At 50.3% G+C, this 16,169-nt stretch overlaps 1 protein-coding gene across 7 annotated transcripts in view; it reads left to right on the plus strand.

Annotated features, from left to right (window-relative positions):
- The window catches only part of MAPK10 (mitogen-activated protein kinase 10), a 367,409-nt gene that overhangs the window by 172,667 nt on the left and 178,573 nt on the right, over positions 1-16,169 (plus strand). The window lies entirely within an intron of this gene.

Here is a 16,169-nt window from a genome sequence, read left to right on the forward strand (position 1 = left end):
TTTGTCTGCTATGTTGTTAACAGAACCGGTGTTCTCAAGACACCCATACTGTTAAGAGTTGTGATGGAGCACAAATCTGCTGACTCTGTCACTTACCCCAGCAGGCCACAGGTATCATTAGAAATATTGGTCTTGTAGAAAATCTTCCTTTCCTCCATCCAGGGTAATATTAGTAATATATCCCATCTGGTTCATGGGAAAGAGAACAACATGGGCCTGTGTGATGTCAAATGCCAGGGCTGAATTTCAGCCCCAGTCTGTACCTGGTTCGGGATAACATTCATTCTTCGGCAAACCAATGCAAATTTGACCATATAAGCTTATCGAAAAGCAGTCATTTGGGTCATTACACCTTTTTTAAAAAAATGCTTCCTGTATTTCTTTTTAGTTCCCTAATTCAGTATTAAACATTTAATTTTAGTTCCACCATTTTATTTAAAAGAGTTTCCTGAGCATACAATATTTTTGATCTACCCTTAGGGCTCGTGCACATGGCCGTATTTTCGGTCCGAGTGCGATCTAACAAAACATCGAATCGCGTGGGACCAATGTTATTCTATGGGGCCGTGCACATGTCAGAGAAAAGAAAATCGATGCATGCCTGAGTTTGATCTGATAGTCAGGTCATACAAGTCAAAAGTCCGTGGAAACCATCGGCGGATTACATCTGAGTGCAGTCCGATTTCCACTGGCTGATAGAATGGAGAAGATAGATACATTTTTTTCCTCCATCTTCTCATCATCCGAGAGAATCAGATCACAATATTCTCACACTCTGATCAAAATTCTTCCCCCCATTGCTGTGCTGGTACTGCATCTCAGTGCTGCTCCATCCAATTTAAGTAAATGAAATACAATCAATACACAATCCTGGACAGATGTAGAGAACTGCACCCGGTAGCCAATGAAGGGTACATGTTGCTTGTCGCTCAATCAGCCGATCGATAAGCAGCATGTTCCTTTGGTAACCAGGCAGAGCTGTATATCAGAGCTGTATATATACAGTCATAAGAAAAATCAAGTGGACTCTCTTAAAATTCTATGAATAAATGGGTTAGGACATAATAAGAGAAAAATCATAAGACTTATGGAATGTCTTAACATTAGGTAAACACAATGTCAGATGAATATCAACAAGTGAAAAAATTACAGTGTGTCAACAAATAACAAGAACTCGACCAAAATGCATCAGCAGCGAGAGAAAATGAATGACACCCTTACTGCTTTCATACCTAATGTTTATAAGAATTAAGAAGTTAAGTAGCAGTCAATCAAATGATTAATTGTTCATCAGCAAGTGTGACCATCTCCATAAAAGCATACATTTTGGTACTTTCCTGGCCTCTAGAATTTAAAGAGAACCTATCACTAAAATTTGTATTATTTAAATTAAATGTAGAAGTAATAACATTTATAGTTTGGAAAAAAAAATATAAACAAGGCATACATATACCATGCAGGAGAAAAACTCCCTTTCTTGGCACGAGCCTCTCATTCAAATGAGCTGACTTCAGCTGAAGTCGCATCCAGGGGAATTCCCAAGCTCCTCTGCTCTGTTGACGTCACTCTCCCATGATGCAGTGCGCCTTGCCGGTCTGCGCTCAGGCACTGTGACTGCACAGGATGTGCTCAACCTGGCATTTAGCTTTGTGTCTGTGCTCTATAACTCACCCGTCAGTGAGCTGGCATGCGGCCCTTGTGTTTCATCCTTCCACCTCCGCTTCCTGTGGAAAAACCTTTCTTGTTCCCTTACACAATCCAGTACTGAAGTTTAGTTCTTCGTAAGACTCTTGCAGCCTGCCGGACTAGTGATTGTGCCCTTCCGCCACTGCCTCACCATAAGCAGGGATGAGAGGAGAGATGTTGCCGGCAACAGAGACTAAGGGCCCCGTCACACATAGCGACTCACCAGCGATCCGGACAATGATATGAACTTGTCAGGATCGCTGGTGTGTCGCTACATGATCGCTGGTGAGCTGCCAAACAGGCAGGTCTCAGCAGCGATCAGGACAGCGACACGCGGGTAACAAGCGACGCACGTCGCTTAGTTACCCGCAGCGTACGTTAGATACCAGCGCACTGGTGCAGGGAGCTGGTAACCAAGGTAAACAGCGGGTTTCTAAGCGCCTCGTGGCGCTTAGAAACCCGCTGTTTACCTTGGTTACCAGCTCCCTGCGCCAGCTCGCTGGTATCTAACGTACATATCGGGTTTCTAAGCGCCGCGCGGCGCTTAGAAACCCGATGTTTACCTCGGTTACCAGCTCCAGCTCCCTGATCGCTGGTCTCACGCCTGCCACACGCAGCGATGCATGCTGGCCAGCGGGAGACCAACGATCAAAAAAATGTCCAGGCCATTTGAGCATGATCAGTGATACCCGGCAGGGGGGCTGATCGCTGATACCTGTCACACACAGCGATATCGCTGGTGAGATCGCTGTTGCATCACAAAACTTGTGACTCAGCAGCGATCTTGCTGTGTGCGACGGGGGCTTAACTGTTGAAAGGAGATGTGGACCAGAAAGGTTTATTTATCTCATACTATCAAAATACCCACGGTGTCGCTCGCAGAAGATAACATGTTAAATTGATGGTTACATTTGCTAAGGTTAAATATTCTGTTTCACCCTGAAGTTGACGTCTTCAGCGTTTAAAATTTGTTTTTCAACTCTTCCTTTTTGCTAGTTTGGCGCTAACAGTTGTTTATTTTTACAAAGTTGTTGTAACACTGTGTCGAACAATAACTACTTTTTATATTTAAAGCAGAAAAAGTGTTCCTGCCTCACAGTCAGACTGTTCTAGTTGTCTATAACAACCTATAAGAGCTCAGCTTTCACTTTACCTCAGCAGCTTCAATGCTGAAAACTGCACTCTGGTTGCCATAGGCAACAAGAATAGTGTTGAGCGATACCGTTCGATACCCAAAAATATCGTATCGGATGGTATCGCCCGATACGAAAAAAATATCGGGTATCGCCGATTCCGATACCGGAAGTCTCATTCAAGTCAATGGGACTTCTGGTATAGGAATTAAAAAAAGGCCTTTATTTCCTTGTTGGCTAATTCTACATAATTGAAAACAAATAAGAATCATGTAGAATGTATTGTGGGAGGTGGAGGAGACATTAAAAGCATAGTGGTTTATTCAAATCACATGGCATAGCATTAATTCCAATTTTGTTTTTCAAGACGTTCGGAGTTAAAAAGATATTGACTATGTTAACTTTTTTATATTTAGTCAGATATGTATGTTTCGCAACTTCCATGCTCTTCACCTTCTTTTGTACTTCTCCCACACTTTCTCCTTCATGATCCGCAGCAGTAGCATTTTTTTCATCAACTTTTTCTTCACCTTATTCATCTTCTTCTTCTTCACCTTCTTCCCATTAATTTTTTTTTTCCATTCTTCATATTCTTCTTATTCAGCTATTATTAATTTTCATATGCTATTTCTTCATCTTCTTCCTATTCTTCTTTTTCTTCATTTTCTTATGGTGACAGGCATTCCTGTAGTACTTATCTATAAAAGTTATAAGATTACACCTTACGTTCTGCCTTTCACAAAAGATTTACAACAGGATTTGTCCGCATTCAGTTTGGCCTGCAGCAGCAGGCATTTTCCAGGGGCACCACGAGGAGGAACGGACTCACCCCCATTTACTGCTTAGTCTTCTTCTGCTTATAATTTTGATTTCTTCTATGCTGATTTTTTGTCTTATGCTTAATGTTCTTCTGCTTTCTGTTCTTCTGCTTTTGCTTCTTCTGCTTCTTGTTCTTCTGTCTTTTGTTCTGTATCTTGGTGGTTGTCTTCATGTTCTTTGTCCTCTTGGTCTTATTATTTAGGGTCATATGTCTGGTCTTCTTTGGTGTGGTCTTCAGGGTCGTCATCATCAGGGTCATCGTCATGGAGATCAATAAGGATTACCAAAGACAATTTCAAAAAGCTTGATCTTGGAAATGTAGCAGAAGGTACAAGAAGGCTGAGAAACTGGCGAGAACCAGCAGATAGTGCTGGCACCCAGATGGGTAGCAGAAGGAACAAGAGCCAATGGCACTACCGAGGACCAACTGACGGTGCTGGACCACGGTTACTAAGCAGAAGGTACCTGTGCTAAAAAGCACTACCAAGGACCACCTGACGGCTCTGGACCTCGGATACCGAGATGGAGGCACCTAGGCCAAAGGCTGTGGCGAGAACCAGCAGACAGTGCTGGCACCCGGATGGGTAGCAGAAGGAACAAGAGCCAATGGCACTACCGAGGACCAACTGACGGTGCTGGACCACGGTTACTAAGCAGAAGGTACCTGTGCTAAAAAGCACTACCAAGGACCAGCTGACGGTGCTGGACCTCGGATACCGAGATGGAGGCACCTAGGCCAAAGGCTGTGGCGAGAACCAGCAGACAGTGCTGGCACCCGGATGGGTAGCAGAAGGAACAAAAGCCAATGGCACTACCGAGGACCAACTGACGGTGCTGGACCACGGTTACTAAGCAGAAGGTACCTGTGCTAAAAAGCGCTACCAAGGACCAGCTGACGGTGCTGGACCTCGGATACCGAGATGGAGGCACCTAGGCCAAAGGCTGTGGCGAGAACCAGCAGACAGTGCTGGCACCCGGATGGGTAGCAGAAGGAACAAGAGCCAATGGCACTACCGAGGACCAACTGACGGTGCTGGACCACGGTTACTAAGCAGAAGGTACCTGTGCTAAAAAGCACTACCAAGGACCAGCTGACGGTGCTGGACTTCGGATACCGAGATGGAGGCACCTAGGCCAAAGGCTCTGGCGAGAACCAGCAGACAGTGCTGGAACCCGGGTGGGTAGTAGAAGGTACCCATTGAAAGCAAAGTAGCCAGGCCGCAAGCCGGCTGCAGTTACCGAAACCCACAGTCCTACAGGGGGTCCATGTCCCATTGGCACTACGGATCCAGCCTTCAGTGCCAGTTCCCGCAGCCCACATAGGAGTCACCTAAACTGCAGGCACCGTAGAGTCGGCTAACCCGGCCGCAAGACGACAGGACAACGGATTGGTGGCATAGTGACCTTGACACTACCCGGAAACAGCAGGCGTGCTGGAACCAGGCTGGGCAACAGGGAGTCTCCGTGCCAAAGACACTGCCAAGAACCAGCTGACGGTGCTGGAACCCAGATGGGTAGCAAAAGCTACAAGAGCCAATGGCACTACCGAGGAACAGCTGACGGTGCTGGACCACGGTTACTAGCCAGGAGGTACCTGTGCTAGAAAGCACTACCAAGGACCAGCTGACGGTGCTGGACCTCGGATACCGAGATGGAGGCACCTAGGCCAAAGGCTCTGGCGAGAACCAGCAGACAGTGCTGGAACCCGGGTGGGTAGCAGAAGGTACCCATTGAAAGCAAAGTAGCCAGGCCGCAAGCCGGCCGCAGTTACCGAAACCCACAGTCCTACAGGGGGTCCATGTCCCATTGGCACTACGGATCCAGCCTTCAGTGCCAGTTCCCGCAGCCCACATAGGAGTCACCTAAACTGCAGGCACCGTAGAGTCGGCTAACCCGGCCGCAAGACGACAGGACAACGGATTGGTGGCATAGTGACCTTGACGCTACCCGGAAACAGCAGGCGTGCTGGAACCAGGCTGGGCAACAGGGAGTCCCCGTGCCAAAGACACTGCCGAGAACCAGCTGACGGTGCTGGAACCCAGATGGGTAGCAAAAGCTACAAGAGCCAATGGCACTACCGAGGAACAGCTGACGGTGCTGGACCACGGTTACTAGGCAAGAGGTACCTGTGCTAGAAAGCACTACCAAGGACCAGCTGACGGTGCTGGACCTCGGATACCGAGATGGAGGCACCTAGGCCAAAGGCTCTGGCGAGAACCAGCAGACAGTGCTGGAACCCGGGTGGGTAGCAGAAGGTACCCATTGAAAGCAAAGTAGCCAGGCCGCAAGCCGGCCGCAGTTACCGAAACCCACAGTCCTACAGGGGGTCCATGTCCCATTGGCACTACGGATCCAGCCTTCAGTGCCAGTTCCCGCAGCCCACATAGGAGTCACCTAAACTGCAGGCACCGTAGAGTCGGCTAACCCGGCCGCAAGACGACAGGACAACGGATTGGTGGCATAGTGACCTTGACACTACCCGGAAACAGCAGGCGTGCTGGAACCAGGCTGGGCAACAGGGAGTCCCCGTGCCAAAGACACTGCCGAGCACCAACTGGCGTTGTTGGAGCCCAGGGACAATCATGGTGTAGGCCGAGGCCTACTTGGTGGTAGTTTTAGATTGTTTGTAGGCTACAACAGACTGTCAACGTGCTCCAATTAGGCATCTGTCTCCACTCTGTTTCCAGGATTTCACGTGACCACCAACACCGCCAGTTTATGCGTACAGCAGCCGTCTGCCCAATCCACACGTGTTGCTGTGTTACTGGGATTCTGTAATGTCAGCAGATCCCCTGATGTGTGTCTGCCACTGTCTCCTGCTCTGTCCACATGCCCACCGCTTGCAGTGGGAAGGTGGACAGCGCAGGAGACAGTGGCGGACACATATTGGGGGATCTGCTGACGTTACAGAACCCCAGTAACACAGGAACACGTGTGGAATGCGTGGACGGCAACTGTGAGCAGGAACTGGCGGTGTTGGAGGTCAGGGGAAATACTAGAGACAGAGTGGAGACAGAGGCCAAATCAGAGAATGTTTAAATCTGAAGTAGTTACAATTTAGAGGCAGCAGCAGTTTGCCCTCCACACAGCAGGGGAGCAGCTGACGTTACTGAACCCCACTTTCACATGAACGAGTGTGTTTTTTGTGTGGACAGCACTTCCGAGCACCAACTGGCGGTGTTGGAGCCCAGGGACAATCATGGTGCAGGCCGAGGCCTACTAGGAGCCAGGTGTAAAGCTGAGGTATTTTGACTTTGGAGGGAGCAGGACACTTTGCCCTCCACACAGCAGGGGATCAGCTGACGTTACCGAACCCCACTTTCACATGAACGAGTGTGTTTTTCTGTGTGGACGGCACTTCCGAGCACCAACTGGCGTTGTTGGAGCCCAGGGAGAACCAGGGTGCAGGCCGAGGCCTACTTGGTGGCAGTTTTACATTGTTTGTAGGCTACAACAGACTGTCAACGTGCTCCAATTAGGCATCTGTCTCCACTCTGTTTCCAGGATTTCACGTGACCAACAACACCGCCAGTTTATGCGTACAGCAGCCGTCTGCCCAATCCACACGTGTTGCTGTGTTACTGGGATTCTGTAATGTCAGCAGATCCCCTGATGTGTGTCTGCCACTGTCTCCTGCTCTGTCCACATTCCCACCGCTTGCAGTGGGAAGGTGGACAGCGCAGGAGACAGTGGCGGACACATATTGGGGGATCTGCTGACGTTACAGAACCCCAGTAACACAGGAACACGTGTGGAATGCGTGGACGGCAACTGTGAGCAGGAACTGGCGGTGTTTGAGGTCAGGGGAAATACTAGAGACAGAGTGGAGACAGAGGCCAAATCAGAGAATGTTTAAATCTGAAGTAGTTACAATTTGGAGGCAGCAGCAGTTTGCCCTCCACACAGCAGGGGATCAGCTGACGTTACTGAACCCCACTTTCACATGAACGAGTGTGTTTTTCTGTGTGGACAGCACTTCCGAGCACCAACTGGCGGTGTTGGAGCCCAGGGACATTCATGGTGCAGGCTGAGGCCTACTAGGAGCCAGGTGTAAAGCTGAGGTATTTTGACTTTGGAGGGAGCAGGACACTTTGCCCTCCACACAGCAGGGGATCAGCTGACGTTACCGAACCCCACTTTCACATGAACGAGTGTGTTTTTCTGTGTGGACGGCACTTCCGAGCACCAACTGGCGGTGTTGGAGCCCAGGGACAATCATGGTGCAGGCCGAGGCCTACTAGGAGCCAGGTGTAAAGCTGAGGTATTTTGACTTTGGAGGGAGCAGGACACTTTGCCCTCCACACAGCAGGGGATCAGCTGACGTTACCGAACCCCACTATCACATGAACGAGTGTGTTTTTCTGTGTGGACAGCACTTCCGAGCACCAACTGGCGTTGTCGGAGCCCAGGGAGAACCAGGGTGCAGGCCGAGGCCTACTTGGTGGCAGTTTTACATTGTTTGTAGGCTACAACAGACTGTCGACGTGCTCCAATTAGGCATCTGTCTCCACTCTGTTCCCAGGATTTCATGTGACTACCAACACCGCCAGTTTATGCGTACAGTAACCGTCTGCCCAATCCACACGTGTTCCTGTGTTACTGGTGTTCTGTAATGTCAGCAGATCCCCTGATGTTTGTCTGCCAATGTCTCCTGCTCTGTCCACATTCCCACCACTTGCAGTGGGAAGGTGGACAGCGCAGGAGACAGTGCCGGACACACATTGGGGGATCAGCTCACGTTACAGAACTCCAGGAACACAGGAACAAGTGTGGAATGTGTGGACAGCAACTGTGAGCAGGAACTGGCGGTGTTGGAGGTCAGAGGAAATACTAGAGACAGAGTGGAGACAGAGGCCAAATCAGAGAATGTTTAAATCTGAAGTAGTTACAATTTGGAGGCAGCAGCAGTTTGCCCTCCACACAGCAGGGGATCAGCTGACGTTACCGAACCCCACTTTCACATGAACGAGTGTGTTTTTCTGTGTGGACAGCACTTCCGAGCACCAACTAGCGTTGTTGGAACCCAGGGACAATCATGGTGCAGGCCGAGGCCTACTAGGAGTCAGGTGTAAAGCTGAGGTATTTTGACTTTGGAGGGAGCATGACACTTTGCCCTCCACACAGCAGGGGATCAGCTGACGTTACCGAACCCCACTTTCACATGAACGAGTGTGTTTTTCTGTGTGGACAGCACTTCCGAGCACCAACTAGCGTTGTTGGAACCCAGGGACAATCATGGTGCAGGTCGAGGCCTACTAGGAGCCAGGTGTAAAGCTGAGGTATTTTGACTTTGGAGGGAGCAGGACACTTTGCCCTCCACACAGCAGGGGATCAGCTACCGTTACCGAACCCCACTTTCACATGAACGAGTGTGTTTTTCTGTGTGGACGGCACTTCCGAGCACCAACTGGCGGTGTTGGAGCCCAGGGACAATCATGGTGCAGGCCGAGGCCTACTAGGAGCCAGGTGTAAAGCTGAGGTATTTTGACTTTGGAGGGAGCAGGACACTTTGCCCTCCACACAGCAGGGGATCAGCTGACGTTACCGAACCCCACTATCACATGAACGAGTGTGTTTTTCTGTGTGGACAGCACTTCCGAGCACCAACTGGCGTTGTCGGAGCCCAGGGAGAACCAGGGTGCAGGCCGAGGCCTACTTGGTGGCAGTTTTACATTGTTTGTAGGCTACAACAGACTGTCGACGTGCTCCAATTAGGCATCTGTCTCCACTCTGTTCCCAGGATTTCACGTGACTACCAACACCGCCAGTTTATGCGTACAGTAACCGTCTGCCCAATCCACACGTGTTCCTGTGTTACTGGTGTTCTGTAATGTCAGCAGATCCCCTGATGTTTGTCTGCCAATGTCTCCTGCTCTGTTCACATTCCCACCACTTGCAGTGGGAAGGTGGACAGCGCAGGAGACAGTGCCGGACACACATTGGGGGATCAGCTCACGTTACAGAACTCCAGGAACACAGGAACAAGTGTGGAATGTGTGGACGGCAACTGTGAGCAGGAACTGGCGGTGTTGGAGGTCAGAGGAAATACTAGAGACAGAGTGGAGACAGAGGCCAAATCAGAGAATGTTTAAATCTGAAGTAGTTACAATTTGGAGGCAGCAGCAGTTTGCCCTCCACACAGCAGGGGATCAGCTGACGTTACCGAACCCCACTTTCACATGAACGAGTGTGTTTTTCTGTGTGGACAGCACTTCCGAGCACCAACTAGCGTTGTTGGAACCCAGGGACAATCATGGTGCAGGCCGAGGCCTACTAGGAGTCAGGTGTAAAGCTGAGGTATTTTGACTTTGGAGGGAGCATGACACTTTGCCCTCCACACAGCAGGGGATCAGCTGACGTTACCGAACCCCACTTTCACATGAACGAGTGTGTTTTTCTGTGTGGACAGCACTTCCGAGCACCAACTAGCGTTGTTGGAACCCAGGGACAATCATGGTGCAGGTCGAGGCCTACTAGGAGCCAGGTGTAAAGCTGAGGTATTTTGACTTTGGAGGGAGCAGGACACTTTGCCCTCCACACAGCAGGGGATCAGCTGACGTTACTGACCCCCACTTTCACATGAACGAGTGTGTTTTTCTGTGTGGACAGCACTTTCGAGCACCAACTAGCGTTGTTGGAGCCCAGGGAGAACCAGGGTGCAGGCCGAGGCCTACTTGGTGGCAGTTTTAGATTGTTTGTAGGCTACAACAGACTGTCAACGTGCTCCAATTAGGCATCTGTCTCCACTCTGTTTCCAGGATTTCACGTGACCACCAACACCGCCAGTTTATGCGTACAGTAGCCGTCTGCCCAATCCACACGTGTTCCTGTGTTACTGGGATTCTGTAATGTCAGCAGATCCCCTGATGTGTGTCTGCCACTGTCTCCTGCTCTGTCCACCTTCCCACCGCTTGCAGTGGGAAGGTGGACAGCGCAGGAGACAGTGGCGGACACACATTGGGCGATCTGCTGACGTAACAGAACCCCAGTAACACAGGAACACGTGTGGAATGCGTGGACGGCAATTGTGAGCAGGAACTGGCGGTGTTGGAGGTCAGGGGAAATACTAGAGACAGAGTGGAGACAGAGGCCAAATCAGAGAATGTTTAAATCTGAAGTAGCTAAAATTTGGAGGCAGCAGCAGTTTGCCCGCCACACAGCAGGGGATCAGCTGACGTTACCGAACCCCACTTTCACATGAACGAGTGTGTTTTTCTGTGTGGACAGCACTTCCGAGCACCAACTGGCGTTGTCGGAGCCCAGGGAAAATGAGGTAGTAGGCCGCAAGGCCTACTTGGAGCCAGGTGTAAATCTGAGGTTGTTTGACTGGAGGGAGCAGGACACTTTGCCATACACACAGCAGGGGATCAGCTGACGTTACCAAACCCCACTTTCAAATGAACGAGTGTCTTTTTCTGTGTGGACACCACTTCTGAGCACCAACTGGAGGTGTCGGAGCCCAGGGAAAATCAGGTAGTAGGCCGAGGCCTACTTGGTGGCAGTTTGCGATTGTTTCTAGACTACTACTAACTGTCAACGTACTCCAATTAGGCCTCTGTCTTCACTCTGTTTCGAGTATTTCTGCTGGCTTCCAACCACGCCAGTTGCTGCTCTGAAATGCCGTCTGCACAACCCACACTTGTTCCTGTGTTACTGGGGTTTTGTAACAGCAGCTTCTCCCTAGAGGTGAGTCAGGCAATGTCTCCTGCTCTGTCCACATTTCCACTACAAGTAGTGGGAATGTAGACAAAGCAGGAGACATTGCCGTGCTCAACTCTGGAGATGAGCAGATGTTACAGGACCCAGGTACCACAGGAACAAGTGTGGATTGTGCAGACGGCACTTGAGAACAGAAACAGGCGGTGTTGTAGGCCGGAGGAAATACTCAAAACAGAGTGGAGACAGAGGGCAAATCAGAGAACATATTAAATCAGAGGTAGTCAGAAGTTGTAGGCAGCAGGAGAGTTTGCCGTACAGACAGCAGGGAATCAGCTGACGTTACCGAACCCCACTTACACATGAGCGAGTGTTTTGTCTGTGCGGACGGCACTTCTGAGCAACAACGGGCGTTGCTGTAGCCCAGGAAATAAAGTTCAGGTCATAGAAACATGAACAGAACAGGAGACCTGGATCCTGTTGCCAGCCAATTATTTATTCTGGAAGAGGACTGGCAAATTCAGGTGAGATCCAGGCCTTGTTCATTTTCACAAAAGTAAGCCGGTCAACATTATCGGCGGATAGTCGCGTGCGACGGTCTGTTACCACACCACCTGCAGCACTAAAGACACGTTCCGATAATACACTGGCAGCAGGGCAAGCCAGCACCTCCAATGCATACTGGCTAAGCTCTGGCCATGTATCCAGCTTAGAGACCCAATACTTGAAAGGGGAAGAGCCGTCTGGGAGAACACTAACAGGGCACGACAAGTAGTCTGTCACCATCTGACGGAAACGTTGCCACCTGCTGACTGGAGCCGTCTGTGATGGTGTAGCCGTTTGTGGCGGTCCCACAAAACTTTTCCACGTTTGGGCCATACTGTCCTTGCCTTGTCCTGCGGCACTGCCTCTGCTACCTCTTTGTGCAGAACTTCCTCCACTGCCTCTACCCACATGGCTTCCTTTAAAAGCACTACCAGCAACACTTGTGGGGGGAATGGAGAACATGATGGCCTGCACAAGTGTTTCTTGGTACTCCCGCATTTTTCGCTCCCGGTTCAACTGTGGTATGAGGCTTTGTAAGTTGTCCCGGTAGCGAGGATCTAGGAGGGTGTACACCCAATAATCAGCCGTGTGGAGAATGTTGGCGATGCGGCGGTCATTTAACAAGCACTGCAGCATGAAATCAACCATGTGCTGCAGACTGCCAACTGGACCAGAAACGCTGTCCCCAGCTTGAGGCAGCATCTCTGCCTGCTCAGCATCACCCCACCCTCGCTGTACACACTGACTACTAGAGCCTTGTGTACCTCCCTCCTCTGGAGAGATGTGTTCCTCCTCCTCCATTGACTCCTCGTCATCCTCCTCACTAAGTGTCCCCTGCCTGGGCCTTTGTGTGGAAGCACGTTGCGCAGACTTGCCAGAAGCAGATGGCATTTCTGACTGCTCATCCTCGACCTCTTCAAAAACCTCCTCACTTAGTGCTTGTAAGGTTTTTTGAAGCAGACAGATGAGGGGGACAGTGATGCTGATTAGTGCATCATCTGCACTGGCCATCCGCGTGGAGTCATCGAAGGCACGCAAAACTTGGCAGATGTCCCTCATAGTGGCCCACTCAGTGGTGGTGAAGTGTGTCCGGCGCACAGTGCGACTTGTTTGCGCCTGATGCAGCTGGTACTCCATTACTGCTGCCTGCTGCTCACACAACCGCTCCAACATATGTAACGTTGAATTCCACCTGGTGGGGAGGTCACATATGATGCGATGTTCTGGCAGGCGGAATCGGCGTTGCAGAGATGCAATGCGCGATCTTGCCATGCTGGAACGCCGCAAGTGAGCACACTCTAGGCGAACCTTGTGCAGCAGTGCATCAAGATCCGGATAGTCCCTCAGAAAGCTCTGCACGACCAAATTGAGCACGTGTGCCAGACATGGTATGTGAGTGAGGTTGCCTAGGCTCAGAGCTGCCACTAGATTTCGGCCATTGTCACTCACTACCAAACCTGGCTGGAGATTCGCTGGCACAAACCACACATCGCTCTCCTGCTTGATGGCATTCCAGAGCTCCTGTGCTGTGTGGCTCCGATTCCCCAAAGAAATTAATTTAAGGACAGCCTGTTGACGTTTGTCCACACCTGTGCTCATATCTGGCCTAACAGGCTCACGCAGTGCTGATTCCGAGGAACTAGAGTAGGAGGAGGACTCAATATGTACAGACTGCATTCCTGCAATCCTTGGAGTTGGCAGAATACGTACAGAGCCACTCTCCAGATTTGTACCCGGCTCCACAACATTGACCCAATGGGCAGTGAGGGAAAGGTATCGTCCCTGTCTATGGCTACTGGTCCACGCATCGGTGGTCAGGTGGACCTTGCTACTGACGGCATTTAGTAGCTCATTTTTAATTTTTCCCTCCACATGCTTTTGCAGGGCAGGGACAGCTTGCCTGCTGAAATAAAAGCGGCTGGGCACATTGTATTGTGGAACTGCCAATGACATAAAGTTCCGGAAGGTGTCAGTCTCCACCAGCCTGAATGACAGCATCTCAAGGGCCAGTAGTTTGGCAATGCCGGCATTCAGAGCCAGTGCTCGGGGATGGTTTGCCGAGTATGGCCGCTTTTTCTCCCATGCCTGTGCTACCGATTGCTGGTGAGTGGCCTGGGAGTGTGCTGATGACTGCGAACGTGGTTCAGTGGGTGGAATTTCACTGGGTCTCTGGACAACAGTGGCAGTGGTTCTTCCATGGCGTTCCAGTGAGGAAGCCGAACCAGCTGTGTGTGAGCTGGAGGAAGAGGCCCCAACACAAGCTGAAGAGGTGGTAGGTGCTGCTGAAGGTTGGCCTACATCTTCAGTGTGTCTGTGTAACTCCACCTCGTGCTTGGTACGCACATGTTTCCACATATTTGTGGTATTGAGGTTGGTCACATTTTTCCCTCGTTTCACTTTCTGATGACACAGCTTGCATTTGACAAAGCAAATGTCATCTGCAACTGTGTCAAAAAAAGACCACGCACTGCAAGTCCTGGGAGCGCCCGTTTTGTGTTTTGGAAGAGGATTTCTCCTCACGGGTGCCAAAGTGGAGGCTACAGGCAACCAAGTCTGCCCCCGCCCTCTCCCTCCTCTTTTGGCCGTTTGGGAAATCTCTTCCTCAGAGCTGCTCCCACCACCTTCCTGTGGCTGACGCCATGATGGGTCAAGGACCTCATCATCTCCACTCCCCTCTTCAAGCACCGGCTGGTCCTGGGTTGTCTCGCCAGCACCGTACGCACCAGAAATTGGCAACTGAGTCTCATCATCATCTGATGCATACTGAGGTGTGCTGACCATAGGCACTGGCCCACCCGCCTCTTCAGATTCAGAGGGACAAAGCAGTTGCGCATCACTGCATACTCCCTCTTCTTCACGCTCTAGAATGCTGCTTGGCTGGCCACCTCTTTCCAAGCCAACAGATTTTGAGAACAGAAGTAAAGATTGAGATGGCTCCTGTCCAGGGCTCTCAGACTGCCTGGGCAATTTGGCAGGTGGTGAAGAGACAGATGGTTGCTCTTCAGTGCTCTGGCCTTGGGAGGATGCGGAAGTCATTGAAGTGGATGCGTTAGCTGCCATCCATCCGACAACGGCTTCAATTTGTTCATCACGCAGCAGTGGGGTACGGCGAGGTCCTACAAAGCTGCGCATGAAGGACTGTTGCCTGGTAAAAGTGGGGGATGCCGGGTCACTGGTGGCTGCAGCAGACACCGAATCCCCACGTCCTCTCCCTGCTGAATCCCCCCGTCCTCTCCCTGCTGAAACTCCACGGCCACGACCACGTGCCTTACTCCCTGCCTTCTTCATCTTGGTAGACTGATAAAGATAGGCAGAAAAGTAAAAAAGGGGTGGCTTAGTGTTCTTATTCCTGAACACCTGCTAACCAGTATAAGAAACACTAATTTGGCTAAGAGTGTGTGTACTACACTTTAATATGATCTAATGTGGCCTAAACAACTGTAAAGTGGAGTGTTTGGTGAACTTTATTTCCTTTTTTTTGGGTGGGGGGGAAAGGAAAGGATGTGACCAAAGTTTGAAAGCTATAGTATCACAAAGTTTTTGGAGCGTTTACAATGCAGGAAGCTAACCTACAATGCAATTGATGAGGCTCCAAAAAATAGGGTGATACTAGCCTGGATGGCCCTGAAGGGCACAAGCCAGCAAAAAGGCTCCTCTATCTAATCCTATATAGTGTTTGCAACCAACCAATGACAATGGATGCTGTTGGAAGCACACTAATATAGGAGCAAAAATCTGGCTAAATTAGCTGCAAAAAAGGACTATGTATGAGGCAGTGACGCACGCTGAGCGGACTACAGCTAGCGGTGGCTGTAGAACACACTGCAACGTGAGCTGCACTCACACACAGAGAGACCTATCAGACAGCCAAAAACAGTGCAGAGAAATGGGCTATAGCACTGAAAGGCTGCTGAAAGGCTCCGCTGTCCACTCCTTTAGTGTTTGCAACCAACGTATATGGATACGTATGGAAGCACACTATACAGGAGAAAAAAAAAGCAGCAATAAAAGAAAAATGTGTATGAGGCAGAGACACACGCTGGCCGGCCTACAAGCAGACGTGCCTGCAGGACACACTACACAGCGTGGGTCTGCACTCACACAGCCCTTGCAGACAGCTGTGAAAACAGCGCTGCTAGGGAAAAGCAAGCTACAGTGGTGGTTTATGTAGCCTGGATAAAGCACAATATTGTTTTTAGAATCGCTATTTCTAACTGTCCCTCACAGTCTTCAACAGCAGCCTGTCCCTAACTGAATTCACAGCAGAGTGACCAGAAATGGCGGCTGCAGTGCTTTTTATAGTGCATCATGACATCATTTCAGCAGCCA

Source organism: Dendrobates tinctorius, unplaced genomic scaffold (assembly GCF_039654945.1).
Source record: "Dendrobates tinctorius isolate UK_male_01 unplaced genomic scaffold, ASM3965494v1 ptg000011l, whole genome shotgun sequence".
Lineage (NCBI taxonomy): Eukaryota > Metazoa > Chordata > Amphibia > Anura > Dendrobatidae > Dendrobates > Dendrobates tinctorius.